The sequence below is a fragment of the Schistocerca cancellata genome, chromosome 3 (assembly GCF_023864275.1).
Source record: "Schistocerca cancellata isolate TAMUIC-IGC-003103 chromosome 3, iqSchCanc2.1, whole genome shotgun sequence".
NCBI lineage: Eukaryota > Metazoa > Arthropoda > Insecta > Orthoptera > Acrididae > Schistocerca > Schistocerca cancellata.
In genome coordinates this window covers 641,427,824-641,444,711 of record NC_064628.1, presented here as the reverse complement: position 1 = coordinate 641,444,711, position 16,888 = coordinate 641,427,824, and the positions used below count along the sequence as shown (strand labels likewise).

The following is a 16,888-nucleotide window of genomic DNA, read 5'->3' as shown; positions in this document are numbered from 1 at the left end:
TCGGACTTCGCGTCGGTGCTCCGAGTTAAATGCCTAACGTATCAGTAGCGACTCATGGAGTGAGACATCGTTAATTGCTCAAATGGTTCAAATGGCTCCGAGCACTATGGGACTTAACTGCTGAGGTCACCAGTCCCCTAGAACTTATAACCTGCCCGAGGCAGGACTCGAGCCTGCTACCGTAGCAGTCGCGCGGTTCCGGACTGAAGCGCCTAGAACCGCTCGGCCACCGCGGCCGGCCGTTTATTGCGATGAGGGCCCTCGATGCTATTCGGGAAGACTAGGCTGTATTTCAGCTTCTCTCCATCACCTCCGAAAACAACTAAGACGGCTGTATACACACTCATTAGAGATATCTGCGCAGCAGACTCGCATTTTGAACGGCGGTTCAAATACGCAACCGTTCATCCACATTTTCGCTAAAACACTTAAGGAAAATTTCGAGATAGCTTCTAGATTTGCTTCGTGCTCCGTCGCTAGTGACTCGTCACCGAGGGGACAGTGTCCAATTTTTCTTGCGTAATACATCTGACATGCGAGCTGGCCAACTCCCAAGGCCGTGAGGTACAAGATATTGTCGGAAGTTCATCATTGGACCACTCGGCGCAGATTATTACTCAGATTCAGTATTGTACGACATGCTTGTGACTATTCCCCCACAAAACTCTTGGATAACATTTCGTACATCCTCCTTTGGCATGTAAAAACAAAATTTCTCACCACAAAAAAAAAAAAAAAGAATGGTTCAAATGGCTCTGAGCACTATGGGACTTAACTTCTGATGTCATCAGTCCGCTAGAACTTAGAACTACTTAAACCTAACTAACCTAAGGACATCACACACACCCATGCCCGAGGCAGGATTCGAACCTGCTACCGTATCAGTCGCGCGGTTCCGGACTGAAGCGCCTAGAACCGCTCGGCCACCACGGCCGGCTTTCACCAACATTTCCCCGCTAATAACACATATCTTGCTTTTGAGACTTGGTTGACACAGTTTTACTTCTTTCCCGCTCACTACAGCCTTTGTTAGGTACAGCTAAATTCAGCATCTGCTTGTTGACATGACAGGCTAATACAGTTCTGCCCGCTGCAGAAAGAGAAAGCTCTTGAGAAATTAAGCTACGTCCGAGAGCGCAAGACATGGTTTTCTGTGACAACGGCATTTAGATTGGCTTCGTGTGAAAACGCCAGTTAGATTGGTACCTGCCAGTGGCGTGATTTTCATTGTCCTGGGCGTTGCATTCTTTCCATTAGTCGTCTTGATCCGGGAGAGAGGGCCTCCATGTAAACGAGGTGGGCGAAAGGCTTGTCGCCGCCGCGCCACCTCTCCGAAGTCTGTAGCCGGAACTCGGCTGAAGCGTCTCTTTAAGTGCAGGCGCCTCGCCGCACCAATTACCATCTTCTGGAAGAGTCTCTTCGTGTTTTCTAATTGTAAGTGTTTGTATGCCGTGTTTCTGAGGCAGACTCTGGAACTTAACCAACCGCGAGCGGGAACTCCAAACAGTCTGTCCAAGATGGCGGAACAGCGGTCGTTAAATCGGTACACGAATTCCATTCCCGTCTGCGTCAGCTCTGGCTCACATAGGAAGAACTGTGAGGAAGAGTAATTTATGCAACAAGAAAGTCACTATCAAAACCCTTCGTCGTCTGACTCTTGTTGATGTCGTCAGCCAAACTGGATACAGTTCTCCACGCTAGTCTTCCCCGTAGAAGACATCTTCATTTCTGCTGTAGTGCTTACTTTCATTACGAACGTGATGCTTCCAGATGTGTACTAGAAACCTACTCCTCCTTTTAGTGAAATTGTGCCACAAATAGCTTTTCCCCCGAGGAGTTTCAGTATCTCTTCTTTAATTTTCCGATGCAAACATCAGCACCCTTCTGTAGTAGCACATCTCAACACTCTCTATTCCCTTCTTATCTCTATTGTTCATTAACTCTGTTTAGCTACAATATCAGTCTACACTCCAAGCATACTGCGTGTTAGCTGTGTAAGTGTAGATATTCTTATTGGTTGGCGACTCCATGGAGTGCTGTGTGCACAACGACCATATATGTTAAATTAAAAGGAAGGTCAGCGTTGGCCTTGATGGTTTCTTCTGCTTCTGCCTGCTGCAGAAGTGTATAACTTGATACCAGTGCCTATGAATTTAATTTGTACACCACAGCACTCAAGATGATCACTATGTGATTGAAAATCGATTTTGCTATCAATAAACCACCAATATTACGGCCAACGCTGACCCCTTTTAATTTATTCTTATTGGGGACTGAGGACAATATACTGAACAATATTACATCAGTATTTACTTCATCTGCAGATCAATTAATATAGCTATTAGGAGTAGTATGTTTTTAGATTGGTTAGTACCTCCAAGTACACTGACAGAAAAAAATTTGCAGCACTAAAGAATAATTACAGCAGGGTAGTGAAATTTCGGGAATACATTTGTCTAGGTAAAAATATGTAAGTGATTAACATAGCAAGATCACAGGTAAGCGCGAGATAAGCCATTGAAAATGTGGGCTGCTGGTACATTAATAACCGGCTTACCGCCAGACTGTTGAATGCAAGCATGTAAAAGTGCGTGCATAATGTTGCACATGTGCCGGATGTCAGTTTGTGGGACAGTGTTCCATACATGTTGCACTTGACCGGCCAATACAGGACGGTTAATGCTGTTTGTGAATGTCGTTGGAGTTGTCGACCGATGATGTCGCATATGCGCTCGATTGGAGACAGATCTGGCGATCGAACAGCCCAAAGCAACACGTGTGCACCAGGTAGGGCATGTTAGGCGAGCATTATCCTGTTGGAGAACAACCCACTGAATGCTGTTCATGGCCGGACGGAGTGGCCGAGCGGTTCTAGGCGCTACAGTCTGGAACCGCGCGACCGCTACGTTCGCAGGTTCGAATCCTGCCTCGGGCATGGATGTGTGTGATGTCCTTAGGTTAGTTAGGTTTAAGTAGTTCTAAGTCTAGGGGACTGATGACCTCAGATGTTAAGTCCCATAGTGCTCAGAGCCATTTGAACCAATGCTGTTCATGAATGGCAGCACAACAGGTAGAGTCACGTCCAGGTGCAAAGCAGTTATCGGCGCGTTATCTGATTGCAGTTATAAGGGCTTTCGGAAATCAGGCATACATTTTCAGGGAAACTTTATGCGTTTGATAATTTACTTGTCGATAGCTAAAATATTTGTGTTGATACTAAAAATTGGCAAACAGCCAAATATCATTGGAAATTCAATGAATGTAGAAGCAAATACACGTGCCTTTTCACCAAAATACCTATAAAATTTGTTAAGTATGAAATAATATGACCAGTGTTGGAAAAAAATAAATTAGAACGTACCACGAGCGGAACTCATCCAGCGATTATGGAGCTTGAACGTTAACCACATGACCATTTCGCGCTCAACGTTGCAACGTATCGGTACATCAATGACATGTAAAGCATCCCTTGCGATTTTCTCGAAATCGCTTAAGTAATACATCTTACTACTTGCAGATTATGTTGTCCTAAAGGACTACTAAAGTGTACAATGTCTGAAGTAAATCCGCGATCTGAAAGCCGTGGCCTCTCCTTGTGAGATAAATAAAGGAATGGAATATTTCCTTCCAAATAATTCTCGCATAAAACCATTAGGGGAAAAAATTCAGAAAAAGGTCGTTTATTCAGAATCTCTCGTATCATCCTTCATGTGCCAAAGGAATAGGAAGGAGGAAAGTGATATTTTTGTGTGAAAGTACAGATGTATGTAATCACTCATAATTTTCTATCTTGCCATTTTTGCGTCTCTTGTTTCCATTGTATAAAGTGCTGTAGTTTTTTCTCGTTGTGTTGCACCAATGATTGTTCTGGTGCACTGGTTATTTAAAGATGAGGTTTTATATTCACAAGGGAGGAAGATAAGAGTTCAAGGTCCTGTCGAGGTCATCAGAGACACAGCACGAGCTCGGACTGGGCCAGGAGCAAAGAAGTCTACCGGGTTCTTTTGAAACAAACCATCCTGGCATTTGCCGTACGAGAGTAAGGGAAATCACGCAAAACCTAAAACATGGATGGCAGGACAGGTATTTGAACAGCCGTCCTCCCAAATATCTCCAATGCACTAACGCTGCGCCAGCTCGCTCAGTTTTCTAGGTAGGGGGGGAGGGGTGGAGGCGGGAGACGGCAGAGTTCACGTCCCCGTAGGATGTTTCCTGAGAAAGCAGCAGCTGTCGACGGCGCCGAAGACTTTAGCAGCGGGCCACGACAGGACACGGCGGGGTGTGGCGGTGGCGGTGGCGGTGGCGGGGGCGGGATGCGGGTGCTCCATCCTGAGGAATGCGAACCGGCGGCGTCGGCGGGCTGTCCCTGGAGAAAGTACCTTTCTCCGCACCTGTCGAGGCGAGGCGAGGCGCTCGCGGCCGACCGAGAATCTGCGCGCGCCGCTCCTGACCCGCTGGACCCCGGCGCCAGTCTCACCTCACCTCACCAACTCAGGGTCGCCGACATCTCCCTCATCATGAATTAACACTTCCGCCAAACGTTATCTCAAGAATAGATCAGCTCTATACAAGGGAGAAAGAGCTTTCTTCGTCAGTTAGAGAAAACAGCTTCTCGCCCTGAGAATAGCATTTTCGACGACTGTTACAATTGATTATGTAAATTGAAGGTGGAGGGGGGGGGGAGTAAAGGGAAGAGGAGGAATCGATGTCATCAAATGCATCAGGACTTTATGCGGAATCGGTGGTGACGAGTGGAAATGTGTGCTGGACCAGGACTCGAACCCAGGATCTCCTGGGCAATTGCAGAAACCACTGCTCCAACCAGAGACGCATTCCCACCTAGCGCCAGTCCCCATCCATGTCCTCCGTGCTCGCTATTTATAGATTCCCGCTGGAGGTCGAACGTAATCGTGCATCCGCACTGGAGGTTGTGGATTCATAGCCAATCGAGGCGTATCGATTATACGAATCCGTGGTGTCCGTTCCTTCGGACGTGTGCGAAAGGGCATACATAACGCATTCATATAATTGTTGTTATTTAGCTGATTAACTTTCCGTCTCATATACGTAATGCGTTAGGATACCGATTAACAGTTCGTCGTGGTTTCCTGTGTTTCTCTGAATCACTAAAAGTCACGACTTGGTTGGTTCCTTAAAGAGCCTACAGTAGCTGTTAACCCCAATGCCACGCCATCAGATTCATTACAATGTCCCCAGCCATCAAGATTTAGGTGTCCCGTGATTTCTGTCGATCTCGTACGGCAAATGAGATCCTTAGAAAGGACCCGGCTAATTTTCTTCACCATCCTTCCCCAAATGCGAGCTTGCGCTCCGTCTTTAATGAAATTAAACCCAAATCTTCCATCCTTCTAGTGTCAGTGATTTACTGAAGCAAAGAATATTACAGTGGTGTCTCCGATCTTATGATGCAGACACGAGACGCATAAGAGCGGACGTCAGATCCCAGTATCGCGATAGATTTTTACACTGAGGTGACAAAATTCAGCTGTCATTTGCACTCGTGTTTCCGACTTGATTGTCGACCCACGACGGGAATTAATAGACACTGAACGCGGAATGGCAGCTGCAGCTGGACGCACGGGACATTCCATTTCGGAAATCGCTAGGTGATTGAATATTCCGGGATCCTCTGTATAAAGGTGTCCAGAGAATACAAGATTTCGGGCATTATCTCTCACCATGAACAATGCAGTGACCGACAGTCTTCACATGCCCGAAAGAACAGGCACCATATTCATACAAGTATATAATTCTGGCAACACCGGCCATGACCTTCTTCTTCTGTGCGGATGCACACATATTCCCCGAACTCTCACGGGACTTGGTAAGAATGTCTTCCACAAGGTTCAAATGGCTCTGAGCAGTATGGGGCTTAACTTCTGAAGTCATCAGTCCCCTAGAACTTAGAACTACTTAAACCTAACTAACCTAAGGACATCGCACACATCCATGCCCGAGGCAGCATTCGAACCTGCGACCGTAACGGTCGCCCGGTTCCAGACTGTAACGCCTAGAACCACTCGGCCACACCGGCCGGCGGGACATACAAGGTGAGAATGTGGGTCTCGCGAGAGGTGTGCGCGAGATAGTCCCTGCAGTCGCACTATCCTCCGTGCCCTCGGTGGCTCAGATGGATAGAGCGTCTGCCATGTAAGCAGGAGATACTGGGTTCGAGTCCCGGCCGGGGCACACATTTTCACCTGCCCCCGTTGATATATATCCACGCCCGTTAGCAGCTGAAGGTATTAATATCATTCTAATTATGTCTTCACTTAACGACCGAGAGCAGCAGCGCATCTCCTCGTCTCGTGATCATATCGGCTGGACCCGAGACGATAGGAAAACCGTGGCCTGCTCAGAAAAATCCTGAATTCCGTTGACAAAAACTGATGGTAAGGTTCGAGCGTCGCGTATACACCATGAAGTCATGGACTCAAGTTTTCAACAAGGCACTGTGCAAGTTGATGGCGGCTCCGTAATGGTGTGGGGTGTGTTCACATCGGATGGACTGGGTCCTTTGGTGCAAATGAACCCATCACTAACTGGAAATGGTTATGGAGACCATTTGCAGCCATCGATGGACTTCATGTTCCGAAATAACGAGGTAATTTTTATGGATGACAAAGCGCCATGTCACCGGGCCAGATCGTTCGCGATTGGTTTGAAGAACATTCTGCGCACTTCGAGCGAATGATGTGGCCACTCAGATCACCCGACATAAACGCCTTCGAGCTTTTATGGGGGTCAGTTCGTGAACAAAATCCTGCTCTTCCGCAGCTATGGACGGCTAGAGGGGCACCGTAGTTGGATAGAATTATTTGAGCACCCAAAACAACGGACATTAATCCCATCGAACATTTACGGGACATAATCGAGAGATCAGTTCGTACACAAAATCTTGCACCGACAACACATCCGCAATTATTGACGGCTATAGAGGCAGCATGGCTCAATGTTTCTGCAGGCGACTTTCAAGAATTTGTTGACTTAATGCCGCGTAGAGTTGCTACAATACGCCGGGCAAAGGGAGGTACAACACGATATTAGGCATTCCGCCGTCAGGCCACAAGTGGCCCATCGGGACCATCCGACCGCCGTGTCATCCTCAGATGAGGATGCGGATAGGAGGGCCGTGTGGTCAGCACACCGCTCACCCGGTCGTTATGGTGGTTTTCTTTGACCGGAGCCGCTACTATTCGGTCGAGTAGCTCCTCAATTGGCATCACGAGGCTGAGTGCACCCCTAAAAATGGCAACAGCACATGGCGACCCGGATGGTCACCCATCCAAGAGGCGGCCACAACCAACAGCGCTTAACTTCGGTGATCTGACGGGAACCGGTGTATCTACTGCAGCAAGGGCGTTGCTACACGATATTAGAAGGTATCCCATAATTTCCGTCACCTCAGAATACTTGTAGATAACGCTGTCTTCTATGACGGGTCGTTCACCCTTAAGCCACGTTCTTTCGAGAACAGGATTAGACTAATTTTGGTGATCCCTATATTTTACGGGACTAGACAGCCTTGTCTCTGCAGGGTAGATATTAGTCCCGATGCACAATGGAGGCCCCTGCAGATGGAGGTGTTAGCGAGAGGATAAAGCAACGAGCTCTCGTGTCTGTCATTCGGAACGGTGACATCAGCGCCTTGCAGCGAGACGCAGGCGAGCGTGCATAAAGGGGTAGGCGGCCAGGACGGGCGCTATCTGCGGCCGCACGTGTGCCCCGGGATGAGAGCGCGGCCTGTGGCGTGTGCGCCGGCGCCACCTCCAGATAAGCACCCGCCTGTACAGCACACCCCGGCGCCGGCGCCGCCACGCCTGCGTCACTGCGAGGCCCGCCGGCGCCGCCGCGGGTCACTCATCCGTCCCCACAGGCGCGCTTACTCACCGCTCCAGCCGCCGGCCCGGCTCAGCAAGTGCCTACCCCAGCACTCCCGGTGACATAACCTCACTTCCCCGTCCATACACTCTGACTCGACGCTTCGACACTGTCCAACCATAAAAAAGTTATCCATCCAGCAGACGTGGTCTTGTCAATGTACACGTACACAGCAACGGCAGGTATGTAGATGGTTAAAGCTGCGGAAGACCACGACAACGCATTAGTGCTGTTCGTGTTAAGTGTTGATGCCATGCCCGTTAAGCCCGTCTCACACGGAGCAAGATTCGCTCTAAGTTTCCTTGCTGGCTCGCGCGACCGCTACCTTGCGGGCTCCGTCGTCTGCCAGCGGGCTGCCTTGCTGCGAACCTTGTAAGATTTCCAGGATAGGTCCGGTGCTATTTTCCTTGTAGGGTTCCTTGCGTGCTACCTTCGTTGGCCAATCATGAGACGTTTCGTTTGCGACGTCAGACGCGGAAAGCTTGGGCGGTAAGCCTTTGCTGATAGTCGCTTTTCTGCTGTTGTGAGGTGCGGTAGGAGGTTCTTATAATTATTAAATAATGGCGCCGCAGTGGTCCAAGTAAGCGATTGAAGCATTGATATGTACTTATAGGGAAGAACAGACGTCGTGAAAAGCGCAAACTATTATAATAAACACTTGCGTGCAGAAGCACTCGAAAGAGTTGCAAGAGCCGTGTGTCTTGTTCGACCATATACGACGAGCAAGGAATGCTATAGCAAAATGCACAATTTACGTACTCAATTTCAAGTGGAATACGCCAAAGTAAAATCATCGAAAAGCAGTGGCGCCGGATGAATTGCCTGACACATCACCGTGTCTTTCTTCTAAATCAGAGGCGAAACCATACAAAGCAGTTCTTCAAATACCAATACATCCATTCGTATAAAATTTGCAAAGGATGTACGATCTTCTATCCTATAAAATAAAGTCGTATATAACAGTCATTATTGATATATTTATAAAGTCAAATAGTAATGAAATGATGTTACTTTTCAAACAAAAGTAGGTGTTATGCGAACTAACCTCAACTCTTTATGAAGCACCTTTTCCAGCGTTTCTCCTCTTAATCCAGTTTTTCGTCCATTCTTTCTTTCTTCTTCTCTCATTAGCATGCATTTCTGCATGGTTTAGCACCGAAACAGCTAATAACGCCAGTTTGCTGTGAACATCTGTACCTGAAGCAGCCATCTTCGTTCGATACAACATGCAGCCGATCACAACACAACTAGCTGCCGATCTAGCACCGTGGGAGAGCTTCGGCATGGAAGATAGCCGGCTCCTTTCCCTCCAAACCGGCAGGCATGCACGCCATCTCGCAAACTTGCGGCGAACCTTGCTCCGTGTGAGACGGGCTTTAGGGTAGTATAAGGGGCGTCAACAGCGTCAGATGCTGAGCGGCCACTGTGAGGGGCGTTATCAATACCTGACAGTTGGAAACTGACCTCTTCGTTGGACTTATTTGGACATCTGGCCGAATCGTGCAATTTGTTGGTATTCGCATGTGAGAGTGGCCCGATGTTGGACTGCCTGGGAACGTGAAGGCAGGCACACTCGTCTTCAAGGTTCCGACTGACCACATCTGACCACTACACGGGAGAATCGCAATTATTGCGTATCAGACATATCGCAAACCTTTCACATCTTTCTCTGGCAGCCGAGATAAGTAAAAGACTCGCTGAAACATTCTGTGTCATCCCATACCATTGGCCTGTGACTATCAGCAGCCGGACTAGGGAATTACTGTTCCGTGTGCTGGCTACAGTTGACACCACAACCCAAACGGTTGATTTTGGAGTGATACCGTGACCAGAAAGCATGGGCTTCTGATGAATGGCAACCCCCAGCGATGAATCGCGGATGATCATCTTCAGCAAGAATGGCGCAGACTTGGGGCTTTTCACACCCTTCCCATCAGCATCGCCGGCCGTGGTGGCCAAGCGGTTAAAGGCGCTACAGTCTGGAACCGCGCGGCCGCTACGGTCGCAGGTTCGAAACCTGCCTTGGGCATGGACGTGTGTGATGTCCTTAGGTTAGTTAGGCTTAAGTAGTTCTAAGTTCTAGGGGACTGATGACCTTAGAAGTTAAGTCCCATAGTGCTCAGAGCCATTTGAACCATCAGCATCAGCGCATGCATCCAGGCCAGTAGGTATGCAGCATCTTGCTGATAAGTAGGCTCATACTGCCAAGTTCTTTGTAAATTTGACTCTGTTCTGCAATCACCAAAATAGCATCACATGTCCTCTCAACCCGTGAAGTTTCATTTCACTTCCTCCTGTCCTTCTGAGTGCTTCAACTTCTTTTTTTGTAAGGCAGTGTGATTGGATAACACAGAAGAGGTCTAACAAATACAGTCTAAGTAGAACTACGCCGTTTTCGTGTAATAAAGTCATGATTGTAGGGCCCATATGATGATGAGATGCATCCTCGGATTATACATGTAGGGTTTCGATAGATATTACGTACCTTTTTCGGGAGTGATTACCATTTGACATCGGTCAGTATCTATTAGCATTTCCCACTCTCTGGCGAACCACTCGGGACTGTTTCCTCCTTCCTTTACACATTCCCGAGGACTCCTATTAGTACAATCTACTACGGGTACCAAACACATGGACGGTACTCCAACTTTTCTAAACCTGTACAAATATTATAGTTTGCTTGTGTGAAAGCTTGCCTTTTACTTTACCCACGACTGCAAGCGGTTGTTTCTCTTCAGACCCCAGGAACTGTTACTCAGACCTACTCACATTTCGTGACAGACACTAGTTGGAATGCATTAATAGATTCGATTAAATGTAGATTTCTGGTAAATCTTTGTCACTCCTTACGTTTGCCTCATCAACGTTCAGATCTGTCTAGTCTGAATTATTTTGATGAGCGCTTGTACTTTATCGAATGCTGGACTACACTCCAAAGTGAAAGTCTTTGTAAACAACAGTGTGAACATTATACCAGCTGTTCAAGTCATCGCCGACATAAATTCTCTCCTTTGTCAACGAGCCTTTTGACAGCCGCTGTGTGAAATGTACGCTTAGCTGTGCGGTCATTAACGCTCTCTTTCGCTCGATCAGATTTCATCATGAGATTTTCTGCTCAGGGAAGCAGCTGATGGATTATGTTTGCTAATACATCCCTTCATGCGGTTCAGCTAATTAACATCAAGATGAACGCAGAATGAAGATGACTCCAAAGATCACTATACCAGCTGACCGAAATTTGCAAGAACAACAACATCAAAATTTCTAGCACCAAAACAAAATAATGGCATTCCGAGGAAAATATCTAGTCAAATCAAATACTGTTTTCGATAACGTAGTTTTAGAAAAAGTGTCTCAAATAGGCTGTGCTATAAGTTTTGATTTTGACTCTGATATTGAAAATAAGTTATATAGAGTCCAAGATGTCTGTGGTACCATTAGCAGAACATTGGGTGATAAAGTACCGTCATGAAATTCTACAAAGTAATGGCGGTTCCTGTGTTGTGCTATGGAAGCGAAAGGTGGGTTACCACAGAAAAAGCTCAAACAGCAGAGATCAGGTTCGTAAGAAAGAAGTGTTCTCCACAAGAAGAGACATGATTAGCAACGAAGATATTAGAACTGAATTAAATATTTTCAACATGGATGAAAAAATCCGAAAACATCGTGAAGATTGGAGACAACACCTCGTGAGAATGCCGGGTCACAGAATTCCGCAGAAGATCCTGAACTACAAGCGGAATGGGAAAACAGGTATTGGAAGACCTCGAAAACGATGGGAATGATTTCGTTTGTGAATTCGGAGCCGGCAACAGCCTAATTTTTGAAGGAAAGATGATGGTGATGATGAAAATAAATGCAACATATGCATCTACGAAAAAGATGGCGGAAAACTGAAGAGATTGAAGAATGCTGAACTTGCAGTGATGATCTGCCTTATTGGTAGACTACATCATTGTCATCATCATCAAAATAGTAATCATGCAGTTCCCACCCAGTTCTTCTGAATTGATCTTTGACGTTACCGTCTCGTTAACGACAGTCAGCGAAACAGAGATCGCATTCACACTTGAGAGAAGGGTTGCGACAAATGCGCCAAGCGCGGCCGCTTGTCAGGTGAAAGTAGTGGGTGCTGAGTTGTGCCCGGGACAAGGGTGAACGAGCGGGATTGCGGTGTAATGCAGAAGCCAGCTCGTAGAGTGAGTCGAGCCCTCGAAGACGGACGGCCGCTGCATACACGGGACCGGTACGGAGGACCAGAGAAAGCACAGACAACGGCAACGATTCCGATCAACTGCCGTTCACACACACACACACACACACACACACACGTGACGGAGGTTTAGTAAAATATGAATCTTGCACTGGGTCACTTTCACAAACAGCCCAGGCCAATAAAGAAGGGCGTGGCCCTGCACATTGGGGAAAAATTAATTAATATACTAATTGCATTGTGCGCTTTCGCCGATAGAACAAACGAGAGAACGGCGTGCCCCTTTCACCGATGAGCTCATCCTCGAATTACTCGCCTGCGCAGCAATTCGCAGCCGGACCTCCCTCGCCCGGTCACGCTGCATGAACACGCGGTCTATGGACTCTGGTTCCGCCGCTGCGTTACTTAATTCTCTTCGCGATTCCGCTTCCTGGGCTTCGTTAAATCTTACAACACAGCCGTCTCAGGCTGCACCTTTTGTAACGACGTTATTCTCAGCATGCAAGCACTAGACTCCGCAGCCGAAAGTCGCGTAACTCACGATACCGCCGTAGCACGACTAGGAGGCAGCCAGTTCGAATTCCTGAGGTAGAAGAAATTTTCAGTGAGCACCGATGTTAGTTGATTAGCATTTGACACGATACTTTGTATCAAATTTATTTCTGGTATTCTGGCGATGCGCAGTTCCTGAAAAGCGTCAATAAACTTTTAATAGCAACTGGATTCTTGTAATTTAGCAACCTGACGCAGTGTTAAAGCCGTACTGTATTAGATATACAACCATAGCAGCCCTCCTGCACAACCTTGTATTTCAAATAATAAAACAAATTCCCGGTCATTTCAGAATAAAAACAGTCTTGGTTGTGAAAGTATTACATGTCAATGACGCGTTTCTCCCTTTTGCGTCCAATTTCCATTTTACGTGGCTACATGACGGATGGATTTCATATCCAGCTACTTTTACACAATCTGATGATGCACCAAAAGGATGAAACGCATCATTGACATATAATTTCGCAACCAAGACTGTTTTTATTCTGAAACAACTCGAAAATGGTTGCAGGAGCACCCAGCCTTAATGGAATTGAATAATTTTGAAGTCCTGATCAGTGACTGTATGCCAAAGCCCAGCGATAAACCTTTCTGTGGCGTCTCATTTTTGCTTATCGTGTTGTCCCCCAGTCTAATGTAAGCACTACGAGATGATGATGATGATGATGATTGGTGTTTTAGGGCGCACAACAGCGAGGTTATCAGCGCCCGTAAGCACTTCGATTTGACGACAAGTCTGTGTCATGCGTATCTATTTTGCTGCCTTTATATTCAGGAATTTATTCTAGACAACAACTCAAACACAGCACTAATTTCCATACACGTCATAGTGACGTACATTAAAGTGACACACTTACGCATTTATCATGAAGTGGAAGTGCGCGCGAAAGAAACCCATTTCAACCTTTCTAGCAGAGAACGGTGTCTCGAATGCAAATCACTTTTTACGAGTTTTGACGGATGCTGCGTATCACATGCCAAACGTTCATAAGATACGGTAATTTTATATTCATCGGTAATGAAATTCCATTTTTAGCAAAGATGGCCTAGCACGACCAATCCACTTCGGAGAAAGGGCTACCCAGAGCGGCAGGTTCGTTTCCGCCGGAAAGGAAGTAGCTCTACAGCGCAGCGTGGATTCCACTTCTTATTCCCCCTTCACTGAAGAGGTTGAAGGACGCGACTAACCGAACCTCATCGTGGGAACGGAAGCGTACTCATTTCACTAAAGGCTACAACCGATTCGGCGACTCGTTCGCATGACAGGAAAACTACGAAGCGGAGAAAAGACCAGAAAGTGGATATAAAATAATCTTTATTGTCCCGTATGATTATTATCGCGTATACTTCTTTGAACGGACAAGATGGTAGTGTTCATATCTGGGTGAATATTCATTTGTGCCGAATACAATTCATGTCTGCCACGCTGTTCCCTATGCAACAGCCATCACTGGGTGACAGGCCGAGCTACGTGGCAAAGTAGTTGAAAACAACGGACGCATATGGAGAGATCACATCCCTGTTTGGCCATAATACTTTAGGTTTGCCGTTGTTTCACCAAAATCACTTCACGCGAATGATGATGCGGTTTATTCCATCCCATCGAAGCCCAACTCAGCTTGAACCACTCCTCGGATTACACTTTCGTAACTATCTGATTTGATGCGACAGAAGTTAATTGCTCTTATTTCCGTTCTACGTAAGATATGTTACAAAGTTGTAAACTGTAGCAAAGACGTCATGTTTCATCCGCAGGAGTTATAGGGCACATTCAGGATATGCTTTTATCCAAAACTTACGAAAACGGAAGAAATGGAGCAGACAAGCGAAACTCGTATAGGAAGATGATGCTTCTTCAAATGGTTAAAATGGCTCTAAGCACTATGCGACTTAACATCTGAGGTCATCAGTCCCCTAGAACTTAGAACTACTTAAACCTAACTAACCTAAGGACATCACACACATCCATGCCCGAGGCAGGATTCGAACCTGCGACGTAGCAGCCGAGTGGTTCCAGGCTGAAGCGCCTAGAACTGCTCGGCCACACCGGCCGGCTTAATGGCTCGTAACTATTCACTAACATAAGGCAACTGAAAAATTCTTTGAACGAAATAATCAATAGGTATTACCCGTATGAGGTGGCTTCACGTTCAACCAGAAGGATCGTTGCTGTTAGTCTGATACAGAAACGTCGCGGTAGTTACCCTTACCATACTCTGAGACCACTGTGAGATCGTCCGACTGCGCCACGCTTTAGGGTTTCTTCCCGCTCCAGTCGCATACCGAGTGCGGGAAGAATGAGTGTTAAAATGCTTCTGTGCGCCTAATAACGGATTCCTCGATACCTCGCCTTCTCTCTCTTCTTCTACCGAATACACTTGCCCCTTCGCACTCTCCCTATGTCGAACTCACTTCATTCAGGGTATCCATGTAACTTAGCTGCTCAAATCCTGGTTCACAATCATTGCTGTTTAACCACTCGCCGTCGTTTCTGTCATATACGTCTTTACAATGGGCAATTTATTTCACAATGTCGGTGAGACGAGTAGTAGTATCACGTTCTTTGGTACCATAGCTTTCGAGCTATGATAATGTTTCAGGCTTCGTTATTTGTTTTTTCAGGAAATAGTCGAACTATACTCTGATAACCCGCAAATGGGATAATCCGCATACACACAATGAGCAGACAGCTGTGTATGGTATTATAAGAAGTTGTTCATGTTGTGGTCTTCAGTCCTGAGACTGGTTTGATGCAGCTCTCCATGCTACTCTATCCTGTGCGAGCTTCTTCATCTCATGGTACCTACTGCAACCTACATCCTCCTGAATCTGTTTAGTGTATTCATCTCTTGGTCTCCCTCTACGATTTTTACCCTCCACGCTGCCCTCCAATATTAAATTGGTGATCCCTCGATGCCTCAGAACATGTCCTGCCAACCGATGCTTTCTTCTAGTCAAGTTGTGCCACAAACTTCTCTTCTCTCCAACCCTATTCAACACCTCCTCATTAGTTATGTGATCTACCCATCTAATCTTCAGCATTCTTCTGTAGCACCACATTTCGAAAGCTTCAATTCTCTTCTTGTCTAAACTGTTTATTTCCATGTTTCACTTCCATACATGGCTACACTCCATACAAATACTTTCAGAAATGACTTCCTGACACTTAAATCAATACTCGATGTTAACAAATTTCTCTTCTTCAGAAACGCTTTCCTTGCCATTGCCAGTCTACATTTTATATCCTCTCTACTTCGACCATCATCACTTATTTTGCTCCCCAAATAGCAAAACTCATTTACTACTTTAAGTGTCTCATTTCCTAATCTAATTCCCTCAGCGTCACCCGACTTAATTCGACTACATTCCATTATCCTCGTTCTGCTTTTGTTGATGTTCATCTTATACCCTCCTTTCATGACACTGTCCATACCGTTCAACTGCTCTTCCATGTCCTTTGCTGTCTCTGACAGAATTACAATGTCATCGGCGAACCTCAAAGTTTTTATTTCTACTCCATGGATTTTAATACCTACTCCGAATTTTTCTTTTGTTTCCTTTACTGCTTGCTCATTATACAGATTGAGTAACATCGGGGATAGGCTACAACCCTGTCTCACTCCCTTCCCAACCACTGCTTCCCTTTCATGCCCCTCGACTCTTATAACTGCCATCTGGTTTCTGTACAAATTGTAAATGGCCTTTCGCTCCCTGTATTATACCCCTGCCAACTTCAGAATTTGAAAGAGAGTATTCCTGTCAACATTGTCAAAAGCTTTCTCTAAGTCTACAAATGCTAGAAACGTAGGTTTGCCTTTCCTTAATCTAGCTTCTAAGATAAGTCGTAGGGTCAGCATTGCCTCACGTGTTCCAATATTTCTACGAAATCCAAACTGTGTCGTCTGCCAAACCTTTTCACTGTTTTGCGTTGTACACACGCAGTCGTACCTCTGCCTGCAGTATGACTGCGTCATCCGAGGCATGAGGCGTATGCTTGACTCTGTCAGCACCCAGTCACTGTGTTCGTGATCCCTGGCTAGGCACACGATGTTGCACGCTGAGAATATATGTGTAGTGATGGCGGTGGTGGTGATGCTATCGTTTCGAAACTGAGAAGCGACACTGCCCCGGGGTCGGCCATCGGGTGGCAGCAGAAGGCGACAAACGAAGCCATCAGTGGCGGCCAACAAATTGGTGTCAAGACGCGCGTGCCGGTAGCCG

General features: G+C 46.5%; 1 protein-coding gene and 1 non-coding gene across 2 annotated transcripts in view; both read left to right on the top strand.

Annotated features, from left to right (window-relative positions):
• Positions 1-16,888, top strand: part of LOC126175592 (death-associated protein kinase related-like) — a 225,763-nt gene that overhangs the window by 187,437 nt on the left and 21,438 nt on the right. The window lies entirely within an intron of this gene.
• Positions 6,136-6,210, top strand: Trnat-ugu (transfer RNA threonine (anticodon UGU)). Its single transcript has one exon. It is a non-coding gene; the product is annotated as a tRNA-Thr (tRNA).